At 47.8% G+C, this 15,706-nt stretch overlaps 1 protein-coding gene across 1 annotated transcript in view; it reads left to right on the top strand.

Annotated features, from left to right (window-relative positions):
- Nucleotides 1-15,706, top strand: part of LOC138527747 (collagenase 3-like) — a 59,644-nt gene that overhangs the window by 8,088 nt on the left and 35,850 nt on the right. The gene's annotated exons all lie outside the window — the stretch shown is intronic.

Here is a 15,706-nt window from a genome sequence, read left to right on the forward strand (position 1 = left end):
GCTTTAGCAGCACTTCAGGTAGTGAATCTGCAATCCATTTTAATGCTTGTTGTATGTTTGAGATGTCCACTTTTTTCCCTTCAGTGAAATTAGGGCGGGGGTTGGATTCAGCTGTCAGATCTATCTTAGCGGGCAGTTGTCTTAGATCTGGTTCATTGAGATCAGCGTCAACCTCCACATCAACCGCTTTCAGTTCGGTCTTGTAGTTCCTTAACAATGTCGCGGTAGATAGGAACTTGCAATGCAATGCTGAGACCTGAGGATTAGGGCCTTTTAGTGGTTCCACGAATTGGAAATCATCTGACTTAAGGACCCTCAGTTGTGGCACATAGCTCAGTCTAGTTAACAGTTCTGAGCGAGAGAGCCATTTTGAGTTTTCACTTAGATACAAATTCTTTATAAGACATATACGATTTCCTTCCATGGTAGGTGTAGATTCAGTGGGACGAGTTATGATAGGTGTTGCTGATAACTCTAATGGACGCCCGATATTGTCCTTGTCCACCATCTCCGGCTCTTCCCTCGGATTCTCCTCCTCACATATATCCTCTGCCTCCTTGGGCTCAGTCATTTTTTCTCTATCAGAAATTAGCCAACTAGTCAAGCAGCCCTCACCACAGTTCTTCCTTTTCTTTGCTCTGGCTGCCCGTTTTTTGGCTTTCTTTGAGAGATGTCCGGCGGAATCCTTGACAGACTTGGAGATGGCCATTTCTTTAGCTCTTTTAATCCCCGTTGCTCTTCTGGCCATTCTGCGTTGCTTACGCGAGAAGAATGGTTCTTCGTTTTCTTTGTCTGTCACCATCCCCGGGCTTTGTAGCTCTTCAGAATGATATTCTTCACTTATGTCCGCCAGTTTTATGGCTTCCGATAGATTGGACTCTGCTGATTGATCAACTTCAGCAGTACCCTTTACTTTCTCTCTCGTGGCCATCTCAAAGGTTAGGGCATTTGAATTATCCAGAATTCTCCCCGTCATTTTCAGTAAAACCTTAAGGGCGAATTGCAGTGATGCCACTGAGGACTGGATCTCAGCAATCTCAGTCGCTCCCGGATAGGTATCAGCCAGGCATTCAGTTTCAGCTATGGGGCTATCTTCCATAGAAGCCATCGCCAAATTTGGGGATGCTGATAGTCTGCCCATGCATTCCACTGGAGTGGGAGATACTAATGGAGTATTCCTCTGCTTGTTAGCATTGGCGCGGTCCATGTTGGTAGGTATCGATCCTGGGGCAGGAGTCATTTTCCTTTGAATATTAAGACATAGTTCCAATAGTGAATTGTTGTCAATATCATCGTAATTAGAGGCACATAGGGATCCTTCATTAGTGGGCACGAGAACCAAGGCTTCCTCAATCGTGGTAGAATTCGTTTCAGGAAGTGGGTTTTGTGGAAAAAACTCAGTGATCCTTCCCTGGTCTGCGGGTATTTCGTTCTTAGCTTTCTTTCTGGGTTTTGCCCGCACAGTAGGATTGTTCGAGGGACTCTTAGCAGTCTCCATTCCCTTGGCTCCTCTAAGATTATACTTTGACTGTGTAGATCTCTTCTTCGGAGGCATACGGGTTTTCTCAAATTAGCGCCCTCCGCACTTAGATATCACAAGGGACAATATTGCGACAAGGTATGGTGACTGCCGGAGAAAGATTATCAACCCCTTCGCCCCCGAAAAAATGGGGATGGATTGGCCTCCGTTATCCAGACAGTCCCTCTCACCTGGGGCCAGAGAGAATACTCAGCACTCCCAATAGCACAACACGCCCAGGATCAAAGGCCTAGGCCCGCAGTCTCCTGAGCGTATGGTCTTGAGGCCCGATTGCGTATTTAGGGCAACACTGGCCCCAGTACTCAAATTACCAAAAAATGGTATCAAGGTATGGATATGGGAGCCCAACAAAACTCCCACAAAAGCCCCACTGATCAAGGTAGGTGGGAGTTTGCGCTCGGCTAGAGGTTAATGGGGCGCAAATACTCTGCACCAGATTGTTATATTAACACAGTTAGCACTCTGGTTTTACTGTGCTGACAAACGCAAGCATGGCGCCCAATGAACCTCAATGCTGGATATATGAGGATCAGATGCGGAGAGCGTAAGGTGTAGCCCAGGGATATGCCTCACAGCTCACCACTCACCTCCAATGATCACAGCAAAGCCCTCAAAATGCTGTATCACCATGATCCATGTTCCATATGTATGGAAGTCGGCAGGAGAGAGCACGGTACCTCACCTTCTTAATCCGCTCCGGGACTCCCCTCGCAGGATACGTGGTCACCGTCCCCGTCCTTTTGCCTCTCCGCCTCTTTCACCTATACAGCGGCTCCCGTAGGCGTGGGGGGACCGAGGACCACACAGTGACTCCTCATGCAGTCACTTGTCTGCTGCCACGGGCTTCGGGAGCCCCCATGTAGAACCAGCCGCACCTCCGCACCTCCTTCGCTCTCCTTCGCTCTACCGCCGCTCTTCGTTCCGTTAGAGGAAAGGACCCAGCGGCGTGAGGGAACGTGCGTACTCGAGTAAGGAAATCGTGTCAAGCCGCACCTCGTATCGGGCTCAGCGTGTACAGTGCTGCGCTGCACTGCGTTGTGAGAGGCCGCTTCCGACACAGTCAGCACAGCATAATGCTGTGAAGGAAGAATAGCTCTAATGCTAAATAGATGTATGCATGCTTTTTATAAGTGCTAACAACGTACTTGAGACACATGGAGGGGAAACATTTTGCTCAGTATCACACAATGCGGTCATGCGTAGAAGCCATGATTAGAATCCGATTCTCCTTAATTTAAAGTTGTCATCAGGTATTAGACCACACACTTTTCCTGTGTCGATTTGATCAGCATTTGTCCACCTGCAAACTATGTTTGCACACATGCCCATGTGCACAAACACGCACAATGATTAACTTGACCACCTACATCCCCAGGTGCAATTTATATGTGGGGGGTGTAAGAAACAGGGACAAGTGAGGACACGTGTGTCCTGGGCCTCTCACACAAGAGTGTTCCACAAATTCTAGGTTTACATTTTCCATACAGGGGTCTTTCCGGGCCTTTGAACGTTTGTATGGGCCCCTTACAGCCAGATTAACTTAACTCCGATCGTTTTGGATTGCTTGCCAAGTGATATGCTGCCTGGCCCATTCGCTCTTGCCCAACAAACACACTGGCCAGTGGCTGCAGGGCAGTGGCGCCCTCAGAATGTTTACATAGGGGTGGCCACACTGGAAATCTTGGGGTGGCACACCAAAACAAACACACATAACAAACAGGGGGGGGGGGATTAGCATTTTTATAAGGGTGGAGGTGCCCCCCCCCCTTGGCCACCCCTTGGTGGTGCCCCTGCTGCAGCGATGCAGGGGGGCTGCTCCTTGCGAGGACCGTCACCGCCATTGAGCTGGCTGGGCTTCAGCCCCCACCCCCACCAGGCCCCTCGAATTTGAGCTGCGAGGCGGGGCTTTTTGTTACTCGGAGAGGGGAGAGAAGCCTTTCCTAAAACCGGCGGCTTTAAAGTGTTACTGTATTCTTGGACAAATGCAGCAAAACTTGAAAGCTGCTAGTTTCAGGAAAGGTTTCCATCACTGCACTGCCTGGCACAAAGGAAATGCACGCATCAGCTCCCTCCCAGCGGATGCAAGCAAACATACAAGCACGTTATGTGCTCTTTCACATCTGAGGGGAGGGGGCGGATGCGTGCACTTGCTTTTTGTTATGCACAGAGACGAGCGAGGCCTTTTTTGAAAGTAGCAGTGTTAAGGATGTTGCATGCTAGTTTATTGTGTATGGATGCATGTGTGTAAGGAGTGTGTATGTAATGTATGTGTGAATGAGTGCATGATGTATGGGGGCTGGGTGCGCATGTAAATGAGTGAGTGTATGGTTAATGGGATGTTTAAATGAGTGAGAATATGTGTAATTGTGTGTGCACGCTTATGTGTAATGATGGGCCGAGGAACAGATTCTGGCAGATTGAGGGTGGGAGGTGGCGGTGTGTGGTGGTTGGTAGGAGAGGGACGGTGGCGAAATGGGGATATATGTGCTCCCCGACAGGCAATCCTTGGAGTGGAACAGAGGGGGGAGCCTCCAAGTTTGCCGCGCCCAATTTCTGAAGTAGCCATCACATCACCAGTTAGCCCCCACGCCCCCAAAATGTAGGTTCCGTTGCACTCCTAGTGCCCACTGTTGGATAGTGAATAAAAAGGAGCCAGGTGAGCACACACGCCTGCCCCATGAGGATGACCGTGAGGCAGGTGGGTGAGCACACACGCCTGCCCCATGATGGTGACAGTCACTGCTGCGTGCCCACTCTTGGACAGTGAGTACAGAGGAGCCAGGTGAGCACACACGCCTGCCCCATGAGGGCGACAGTCACTGCTGCGTGCCCATTCTTGGACAGTGAGTACAGATGAGCCAGGTGAACACATACGCCTTTGAGGGTCATGGGGAGGGGAGTTGGGATACACACTCTTGAGCGAAACCAACCACTCAGGGAGGAACCAAGCACAGCTAGTAACTGCTGAACCCATATGCATGCATTAGTATTGGCCGAACCCCAAACCCTCTCCCGTAATGATAGGCTCACAACTTGTGTCAAGTGTCGGCAATAAAAGGCCGTAGGATTTTATTGTACAGATATGTGTTATGGCAAATACACAATATCACATATCATGATGGTATCATACTTTTGGGCACCGGCTCCTGAGGTTACCCCCTCTGACTCGTGCCACCTTCTTGTGTCCCATGACTTGTTGTAGGCACCGTACAGTGCCTTGTACTTCTTTTTGTTCTTCTCCCCTTTTTGTAGGGTGGGCGGGTTCTGTGGTAAAGAGGCAAGAAGATTTGGAAGACACTGAGTAAACAGTGAACCTCCTGTTTGCTTGGGTCCCCGTTCAGGGTCCATAAACAAATTGTGTTTACTCTGAGCATGCTGCTCTCACTTATAGGACCCAGGGAGGCCCTGGGACTTTGTTGTGTATGTGGTGGGGGCTGCTGTTGTCACAGCCCCCGGCCGGAGAGCCGACTGTCTGGCCCCCTGGTGGGGGCAGATCTTTTGAACCTGGGCCCTGCCTGACGGTTGTTTTCCTTATGGTGCTTAGCACCTTGCTGTTTGGAGGAAGGGTGAGGTGACAGTTCGCACCTTACCCTTCCGTGGCTTTGTGCTTCCGAGACTGCGTGTCTCCGTAGCTGGGAGGAGGAGAGGAGCAGACACAGAGAAGGTTGGGGCTGCCCCTCTCCCAGCTGCCGATGGTAACAGCAGTTACCCTGCCTCGCTTGTGGGATGCCCATGCAGCATTTCCCATAACTGCTGAACCCATATGCATGCTTTAGTATTGGCCGAACCCCAAACCCTCTCCCGTAATGATAGGCTCACAACTTGTGTCAAGTGTTGGCAATAAAAGGCCGTAGGATTTTATTGAACAGATATGAGTTATGGCAAATACACAATATCACATATCATGATGGTATCATACTTTTGGGCACCGGGTCCTGAGGTTACCCCCTCTCACCCGTGCCGCCACACACGGGCAGGTTGACGGCTGACCGTGTTCCCCCAAGACTATGCCCTAGAGACAGCCCCTGTGCGCAAGTGTTGCGTTGATTTTACGAAAGAAATGCTCCAAGCCCTGGTTAGACAAATGGGTGCCGTCGTGGAGGAAGAGGTTTGGGTTGCCCAGTGTAATGGCTGGGTGTTTTATGAAACCCAGTCCTCTTGTCATACAGAATCTCTGTATCCCCCTGTTCAATTTTCTTCTGGATATGTCTATAGATTTGTAGCAGTTGGCCCCTAGCCATTTCTTTCTTGGTAAGATGGCTGAGAAGTATATTTCAGTACCCCTCCAGTTGTGCGAAATGCCTCCTAGGGAGGAGCAGATTTCTTCGCATAGGATACATCTAGCCGTGTTGACTAGGTCGTTGGCCCCTAGATGAATGATCGGGAATTCAGGGGGGTCCCTGTATGCCACCAATTCTGCTAGTGTTTCGTGGACGTCGGCCCACCGTAGGCCTCTGTATCCCCACCATGAAGTAATGGTGTTTCTGAAAGGTGGCCTTTCTTTAGTCTCTTCTGCCCATCTGCCTGTCCGGAAAACGAATGAGTGGCCAACTATCCATGCTGATTGGAGTGTGGTCCTCGATTCGCCTGTTGTTTCTGTGGTGGTGGAAGAGAGGGGAAAAGAAAAGAACATTTGAGGGAGGATGACTATATCAGTTGTGATCTGATATATCTTTTATAAAAGTCTGACTTCCATCCCCCTATGTTTTTTAGTTGTTGCGGTGCTAGGCCTCCCTGCCATGCTGCAGTGGTGGCACCGCTCCTGAAGGAATGGGTGCCGAACTGTTTGGGGTCCCACCCTGCTTTGTTGTTTGCTTTTATCAGCACTCCTTTAAATTGGTAGCGGCTTAGAGCTGATGCAACCTTGTGGAATAAAAAAAAAACTCCCCCCCCCCACTTTTGGTCGTTGTGCGTAATAGAGGTTGGTGATGCAGACCGGACAGTTTGTTGCTTCATCAATGCAACAAATGTTGATGGTTCTTTTTGCACCCGTTTCCGACTGTTGCATTTCTATGTTAACACTCTCCTGTCTCACCCTGACTTCCATGACACCCAGGCCGTTTGTGGCCTTGGTGCTGGAAGCGATGAGTTCTCCTACCCGGAAAGCCCCAAAGTAGGCTAGGCAAAAGGCTGTTTTAAATAACATTATCTCGTATGGGTGCAAACATATGGCTTCCAAATGGCCTGCTATCTGCACCAGCTTGCTGAACTCAAGGGGTCGGCTGGTGTCCACTTGGGGACCCTCTATTCTGCCCCATCCCTTTGTTGCATAAGAGATGAGGACATTCTGGGTGGGGTCTGAATCGCCCCGTATTTTTGTAAAATATGAAGTTGCCACCAAGTGTCTTTTAGCTCAATCCCTTTTGAACCCTTGTTCCCGAGCCCATTTTAAAAATACTTCTATATCTTTAATCGTTATTAATTCTACGTGGTTTAAACCTGTGGCCTTAAATACTGTTTGCAAACACTTACTGTACTGTGTTGCCATAGTGCTTGCCACCGCCCTCTCTGCCTTCTCCGTTAGGAAGCCTTTGAGGTTGTTGGCACATGTTGATGATGTGCCTGATTCTTTTTGGGCATCCCGGCCTGGGCTCTCTGGCACTGGCATTGATGCCAATGTGTTGTTGGCACCCGTTTTAGCAGTGCCTGTTTTGTATTGGTCATCCTGGCCTGCACTCTCTGGTGCTGGCGTTAATGCCAATGTGTTGTTGGCACCCGTTTTAGAGGTGCCTGTTTTGTATTGGTCATCCGAGCCTGCACTCTCTGGTGCTGGCGTTGATGCCAATGTGTTGTTGGCACCCGTTTTAGAGGTGCCTGGTTTTCATTGGGCATCCGGCCTGTGCTCTCTGGCGCTGGCGTTGATGCTGTTATTTTTGTCTTCCCATTATTGTCCAGCATTCTGCTGGTATTTGCGTCATCTGCTCTTTGGCGTGTGGCGCTAGCTCTCGGAATCTTGTCCACTGGAAGCCAGATAAGGCATCAGCAATGTTATTATCTGCCCCTGAAATGTGCTTCGCTTTGACTACATTGTTTTCTTGTAGTGTGACTGTTGTAATGGCTCATAATACTTTCAGTACTAAAGGGCATTTCGTAGACCTTCTGTTTATGGAGCCCGCTACTGCCATGTTATTGTACCAGATCAAAAGTTCCGTGTTCGCTAGTCGCCTGCCCCAGATGTGTAATGTTAGCCAGATGGGAAATATTTCTAGTATGGTGATGTTTTTTGTCCACCTTGCTGCTTGCCATGAATTGGGCCAGTGTCCTGCCACCCATTTGCAGTCTAGTATGGCTCCAAACCCCTTGCTCCCGGCTGCGTCGGTGTATAGGACCCTGTTTGACCAGGTTTTTAAAGGCGTTCGCCAAAGTAAAGACCCGTTGAAATCTCTGAGGAATTTTCCCCATGTTTCCAGGTCTTGTTTCACCTCTCTGCCTAGCCGGATATGCAAGTGTAGTTTAGTGAATGATTTGATTTTGAACTCTAGGCTTCTGCAAAATATCCTCCCTTGAGGTATTATTCTGGATGCAAAATTGAGGCTGCCTGCTAAGGATTGTATTTCCTTTACTGTCCCCTTTTCTTTCGTTATCGGGTTTTATATTTTAAACGGAAGTTCTGCTATTTTTATTTTGGGGATTCTGCAGGGCCCCTTTGCTTTGTCTATTTTGATGCCCAGGCAAATTATGTTTGTGTCTGGTTTGGTGTTTTTTTCCTTCGCTAGAGGAATTCCCCAATGTGCGGCCATGTGCTCAAGTTTTGCTAAAGCCCTGCCACAATTCCTGGGAGTTTGGTGACCCCATGACCATGAAATCGTCTAGGTAATGCACTGTTTTTGTCCCTGGTCTCTGCTTTTTAGGAAAGCCCATTGGAAAAAGGAACTGAATTGCTCAAGTAGGGCACAGGATACTGTGCACCCCATGGGGAGGCATCTATCTACATAGAATTTGTTGTTAAAAGTGAAACCTAGCCACTGCTGTGAATCTGGGTGGACTGGCAAAAGTCTGAAAGCAGATTTGATGTCCAGCTTGGCCATCAGGGCATTTCTGCCGCATTCTTGTATGAGCCTTACCGCCTCTTGGAAATGTGTGTAAGGTACGGCGGATTCTGTGTGTGGGATGCCGTCGTTTAAAGACTGGCCTTAGGGGTAGGAGAGGTGATGTATTGGCCTAATTTTCCCGGGTTCTATTTTTGGGGACCAGGCCTAGTGGAGATATTAAATAGTTCTTTAAAGGCATGCCGTCCCAGGGACCTGCTATCCTGCCTTGTTGCATTTCTTTCTTGATTTTGGTTTCTACTACCTGGGGGTTATCCCTGGCTGATTGCAGGTTCATCGGGATGGTGTGTGACCCAGAGCCCTTAAATGGGATGGAAAAACCTTTGGTGGAAACCTGACATAGTATCCTGCTGGTTTCCTTGTCTGGGTAGTTGTTGAGGGCGTCTATAAAGTTGCCCGGGTTGATGGGTGTTCGTCCTGGTTCTAAAATTGGGGTATCATTCTTTCTTGGCTGGTAGTCTGGTGCAGTTGCTTGCTGCATGGTCGCCGTTTGCAGTTTGTGCAGGCGTGTTTGTACCAGCATTCTTTGCCACATGTACACTGGTTTTTCCCAAAATTTCTGCATGGGATGTTGGATTTGGTAGCCTGCTGTTTGTTCTGTCTTTGGGCATTATTTTTAGCCACCCGAGGCTGGTTCTTCCGAAAGGGCTGCTCCCCTTTTTTGGATTTATCATTGTCATTGGATTTGTTTCCTTGCACATTTTTGCTATTTTTGGAAGAAGAATGCATGGCATCTTCTTCCTGGGGAGGTTCGGCGTTGAGGGTGTATAAATCGTTCTGGACTTCATCCCACTCAATGGCCGGCCTTTCTGACATGCTCCTCCTAAATCTGATGTCATATGCTAGCCATGTCTTCCCCCTCTGTGTTACTTTTACTTCCCTTATTTTATCAACGTATGCCCAGAACCTCCTACCATCCATGGGGAATTTTTCTTCATATATTGTTGCTAAGATGGCAAAGGCTTGTAACCAGTTGTTCCAGTTTTGTTCGACCTGGGTGTTTCTGGCAATAGCTTTTTCTTCTATCTTTTTGGGGTCTCTGAAAGCGTCTTTCCCTTTGCGTTGGGCTTCTATTAAGGAAAAGATTTCTATAAATTCCTTGGCCCATATGGCTTCTTTGATTGTGGTATCAATGTTCCATGCCAGGCATCTTTTGTATCTATTTAATATCTCTGTTTGGAAAGATTTCATTTTTTGGTCTAACTGTGCATTACAGATTGTTACAATGTCAGTTGTATTGCTGTTGGGTGTCCCTGTCATGCCCGTGTTGTCTGCGCTGGGGGTTGCCCATGCTTTTAGAGCACCTGCTGAGTCTGTTGCTGGAGTTGTGGAGGCTGTTGTATTTATAGCTGTGGGTGCTACTGGCAACTGCCGTACTTGTTGTGGCGGGATTGCTGTCGGTAGTGTTACGGGTGGGTTGACAACCGTTATTGTAGGTTCTACTGCAATGGTAGGGTTTGAGGCCCAGGTTCCCTTTGGGCGGTGTCTGTTTCCCCCTTACTTTACCATTAGTTGCTGTAATTCAGCTACATTCTCGCATAGTTTTGACAATTTTTTGTTACCTTTTTTGGCACCTTCAGATACTTTTCTCCTTTTTGATGGTGCAAAAACCCTCATCTTGGCTGAGTGGGCTGGTAATTCCTTCCCTGGGTAGGCCGTACATGTTTTCTCTAACCCATGCCCATCCGTAGTGCTCTGCCGCTTCAATGGCTGCTAACAAATGTGGTGATTTGGGCTTTTGCACCGGTGTTGCGGGTGCCCGTGCTTTTCGTTTGGGCCCCATGATCTTTTATGCTTGTTATAGGAAAAGGAAAAAAGTTTTATCAAGGAGTTAAAGCTGTTGCTATCGGCGAGCTCTTTGAGTATGTTCTATTTGTTGCCCATGCTGGGTAACTGCTGGCTGGTGCCCTCTTGTTGCGGCCTGTGTTTTCCGCTAGCTTTTTGCTAAAAGAGATATATCTCCTTTTGTTAAGTCTATGTAGGGTTCAAAGAAAAAATGGTCTCCTAGTGTCCACCTTGTGCTGTGTTTATTTTAATAAATGGGCAGCCCCCAAGACTTGTTTTACTGGTATTTAAATAATTGGTTTTGCTGTGAGGGCGTCTATGCAAAATTACAGAAAATATTTTTAATCTGCAGTATTTGGGCCCACCGAGTTTGAAATTGCGTTCGCAAGCTCTGCTTGGATGACAAGAAACGAGCTCCCTGCTCGCCGTGCTACCAGGCTGGCTGTGACTGCCTGAGTTTAAAGCAGGCTTGTGTTATCTTGCACCGCCTGCCTTATAACGCCTGGGCTCCGGTCCACTGTAACAAATTGTATCTCTTCCCGGACACCAGTGTCTATTTTTCCTCCCTCGTAGTCCCAGCGCGGTGGCTCACCTGTAAGTTGTTGAATCGGACGCCGTCCGCGCTGGCCTGTTCGGGTGCCTCTTTCTCCTTCGTTCGCACTGGATTAGGATGATTCCCGCAGCACGCGTCTTTGTTTGTTTTGTTTTGGACACGCTCGCCGCTCGCTTTTCCTTTATGCCGAGACGTTGAAATTGACGCCGTCCGCGCTGGCTGTTTCGGATGCCTCTTCTTCCTTCGTTAAGGCTGCAATGCAATTGCTTTGAACAGTACAATGTTCAGGAAAGGAAAAAGACGCTGCGATGTACAGCGAACTTCAAGATTTGCTAAAGAAGCAAGAAGATTTGGAAGACACTGAGTAAACAGTGAACCTCCTGTTTGCTTGGGTCCCCGTTCAGGGTCCACAAACAGATTGTGTTTACTCTGACCATGCTGCTCCCATTTATAGGACCCAGGGAGGCGCTGGGTCTTTGTTGTGTATGTGGTGGGGGCTGCTGTTGTCGCAGCCCCCGGCCGGATAGCCGACTGTCTGGCCACTTGGTGGGGGCAGATCTTTTGAACCTGGGCCCTGCCTGAAGGTTGTTTTCCTTATGGTGCTTAACACCTTGCTGTTTGGAGGAAGGGTGAGGTGGCAGTTCGCACCTTACCCTTCCGTGGCTTTGTGCTGCCGAGACTGCGTGTCTCCGTAGCTGGCGGAAGGAGAGGAGCAGGCACAGAGAAGGTTGGGGCTGCCCCTCTCCCAGCTGCTGATGGTAACAGCAGTTACCCTGCCTCGCTTGTGAGATGCCCATGCAACATTGCCCAGCACAGTTCAAAAGCTGGAGACCACTTCCATTCAACACACACATTAGCACTCACCGCCTGGCGTGGAAACATGTGAAGCGCATCCCGGAGTCGCTGCTCCCCGCTTCTGGCAGGATTCACAACGCGTTTGTAAAAAGGACCTGTCAGCAATTCTGTTATTTCTTTTTATTTTTTATTTTTATTGTTTTATTGGTTAATCATAGGTAAACCTTTAACAAACCTCAAATAACCTCAAATAAGAGTCCAAGAAACAAGAGTCCAAAGTTCCTCTACTAAAGTATTTTTGAGTTCCAATCGGTTTAGTTATCCTTCCAATGGAAGCCTTTTACCGTAACAGATGCACCCAGTAGTCTTTAGGGCTCCTATCTCTCCTCCATTTCCGTTTCTTCCTGGTCCAGATTTAGGGATTCGACAAACTTTAGTGCGTCAATAGTACGACCCACCTTATCCGCTGTTAGAAGGCGTTCCCAGTATTCTTCTTCTGTTTCCATCGTGATGTTGTTTATATAGTTGCCCAAAAACGCTAATCGCTTTGGTATCAGAACCGGGCATGTTAGCATCACGTGTCGCACTGATTCAAGTTGGTCCTTCATTTTGCAGAACCTGCAGATTGCTGATGCTTTTCCAATGAGCCTTCTTCTCAGCTTAACCTCTCGGGAATGCCAGATATTTAATCTACATCGTAATAGCAGATCTCTATAATGTTTAGATGGAAACTTCTGAAGATATGGTGGGAGAATATTTAATGCTTTGCGTTCCCAGACGATGTTGTGAGCCCAGTTTCCTGCCAATTTAGTGACCTGGGTTTGTCCCAGTCTTTTTCCCGCAGGATTCTTTTGGCCTTGTCAGGATTGCACTTTAGAATTTCCAGTGAGATACCTAGATGTTCTAAGGTATCCTCACATCTCTTCTTCCATTCTTGAAAAATTATATCTTCATTGGGCATACCAGGTCTTGCTAAAACATTAAATGGCTGTGCAGGTTTGTCCAAAATACACTTCCGAAATAATGAAAGAGATTTCCACACCGTGATTGAAACCATAGATTGAAGTCTAAGTTCCGATCTTATCAGAACTAAGGGCAGTGAATTCGGAAGATCTATGATCCTTCGCCAAAAGTAGGCCTCGCACAGATTCCAGCTTTCCCATCCCAAAGACAAAAGTGCCTCAGCTCCATATCTGTTATTTCATAAAATATAATTTGCTTAAAAATACTGTATATTTGGCGATGTTCAGTCTAATACTACTAATCAAATACTACTTTTACCACCACTCATTCTGTTACAAATACTACTTTTACTACAGCTATGCTCCTCTACTGCTTCTCCTACTACTACTGCTGCTACCACTATTACTACCACTGCTGAAGCATTTCATCCTACCGCTGCTGCTACTATTATAACCACGGGTACTGCTGGTGTTCCTAATGCTACTAACATCACCACCCCTGCTATTAAACATTCTGCTACTGCTATTAGTATTGCCACTTCTGTTGCTACCAATACTGCTGCTTCTCCAACTACTAAAATGACTGCGACTGCTGGTGCTGCTGTGGATGCCACCAATCACAGTGCCACCATATTACCAGCACCACTATTACCAGCACCACTACTACCAGCACCACTACTATCACCACCACTGCTACCACCAACAATACTACCAGCACCACCACCACTACCACCACTACTACCATCACTACTACTACTACCAGCACCACTACTACCACCACCACTACTACCACCACCACTACTACCACCACCACTGCTACCACCAACACTACTACCATCACCAATGCTACCACCAACACTACTACCAGCACCACCACCACTACTACCATCACTACTACTACCACTACTAGTACCACCACCACTACTACCAGCACCACTACTACCAGCACCACTGCTACCACCACTACACCACCACTACTACCACTACTACCACCACTACCACCACTACTACTACCACTACTACCACCACTACTACCACCACCACTACTACAACCACCACTGCTACCACCAACACTGCTACCAGCACTACCACCACTACTACCACTACTACTACTGCTACTACCACCACCACTACTACTACCACCACTGCTACCACCACTACCACCCCCACTACTACCACCTACTACCACCACCACTACTACCACCAACACTACACCCACTACTACCACCTCCACTGCTACACCACCCCTGCTACCAGCACCACCACTACCACCACTACTACCACCACCACTACTACCACCATCACTATTCCCACCACTACTACCTCCACCACTACCACCACTGCTACCAGCACTACCACTACCACCACTACTACCAGCATCACTACTACCACCACTACTACCACCACTACTACCACCAATACCACTACTACCACCACTGCTACCACTGGGCGTACTACTACTTTGACTGCTGTTGCTGTTACATTCAGTACTGCTACTATCCCCGATTACTACTCATGTTACTTCCACTCGTGCCACCATTACCCGTGACTGTTTCTGCTAGCATTACCACTACTCCTTCACTATTATTGACTGACACTACTAATGCTACTAGTTCTGTTAGTCTTACTGTTAGTTCTGGTGCTATTTTTTTTACTACGGCTTACTTTATAACATTGATAATATTAAATAAAACACATTATGATGATAACAATATCAATAATGGTACTCATAATAGCAATAATGGTAATACTAAGAATACCATTACTACCACCACTAATAATACCGACTGAATTGAGAGTGAGCAAAACGGAGGGCCACAGATGATGCATGTTTAAATTCCACAGTAGAAGCACATGCGTCTGACCCACAGCGCCCCGGCGTCCCCAGAGCCCCCCTTCCAGAGCCCTCAGATACCCACATTCCGTGCACTTTTCTCCGTAATTGGGAAGTGGTTACAAAAGCCAAGAACAGAATGTTTGAACATCAAAGGGTGCTCGTGCTGGCCCCGCGCATTTTTGCGGCAGCCGTGTGATCACTGCGAGGCAGACAGGACGTTCCACGTTCCCCAAAGTTCGCATGCAATATTGCGTCTCGGCAAATGAGAGCCTACACATGTTAATTCCAAACAACAAGACGCATTCAAAGTGCATAACTGCAGAATGCACATTGCACAAGTGTGCACGCTCATCCTGTACAGATCACATACGTGCAGTGTTCGGAGTGTACGAAAAGAAGTAGTGGGACTATGTACCCTACTGGCCTGCCCCTGCTCCCCACAACCCCCAACGCCACCCCTCCCTGCCTCCCACGCACACTGCAGACCCCACAAAACATGCACCTGCTGTTTATGGGAAGTGCAGTGCAGTTTCAACTTCTTCCTACACTTTTATTTTAAAATGAAACCATTCCAGAATGGTTTCTTTTTCAATTAAAAGTATAGGAAAAGTAAAACTGTATTTAAAAAAAGTAGAGAAGCACCACTCCCAACCGCTCCTGCCCACTTCGACCACGTCAGAAGTGCAACATTAGTGTATCTGGGTATAGCTAGTGTGTGCCTGATATGATTTGTCTAAATGTGCAGCATGCAACCTGGCTACAAATTCCCTTTCATACTGTTTACAGAAAAGTATTTTCAGAAAACGCAAAATGAACTGCAAGGTTTTCACAAATGTGCCACGTGTTACCATAAGGGCAATTTCCCTCTTGGCAAAATTTCAATGTTTTTATTTGAATATCTGATTTGCTGAATATTTGCACATTTTCATGTTTTGCATCTGCGTCCTTCAATGATGCTCCTCAAAGAGTCCTGTGGGATACAGCAGTTTGCCACCTATGAGGTCACCTTGGCACTATATGAACACAGCAACACAGGCCCAGCAGGAGGAACAAGCGACCCCAATATCCAAAACCCTGCAGGTGCGTCCACTAGAGAGGACAGCTTCACCAGTAGTCACCAAATACGGAAATGACGTCAACCAAGGAACCGGGCCTCAGCCAATGAACGCACTTCACCCCAGGCAG

Source organism: Ambystoma mexicanum, chromosome 7q, assembly GCF_040938575.1.
Source record: "Ambystoma mexicanum isolate Mex_15411 chromosome 7q, UKY_AmexF1_1, whole genome shotgun sequence".
NCBI lineage: Eukaryota > Metazoa > Chordata > Amphibia > Caudata > Ambystomatidae > Ambystoma > Ambystoma mexicanum.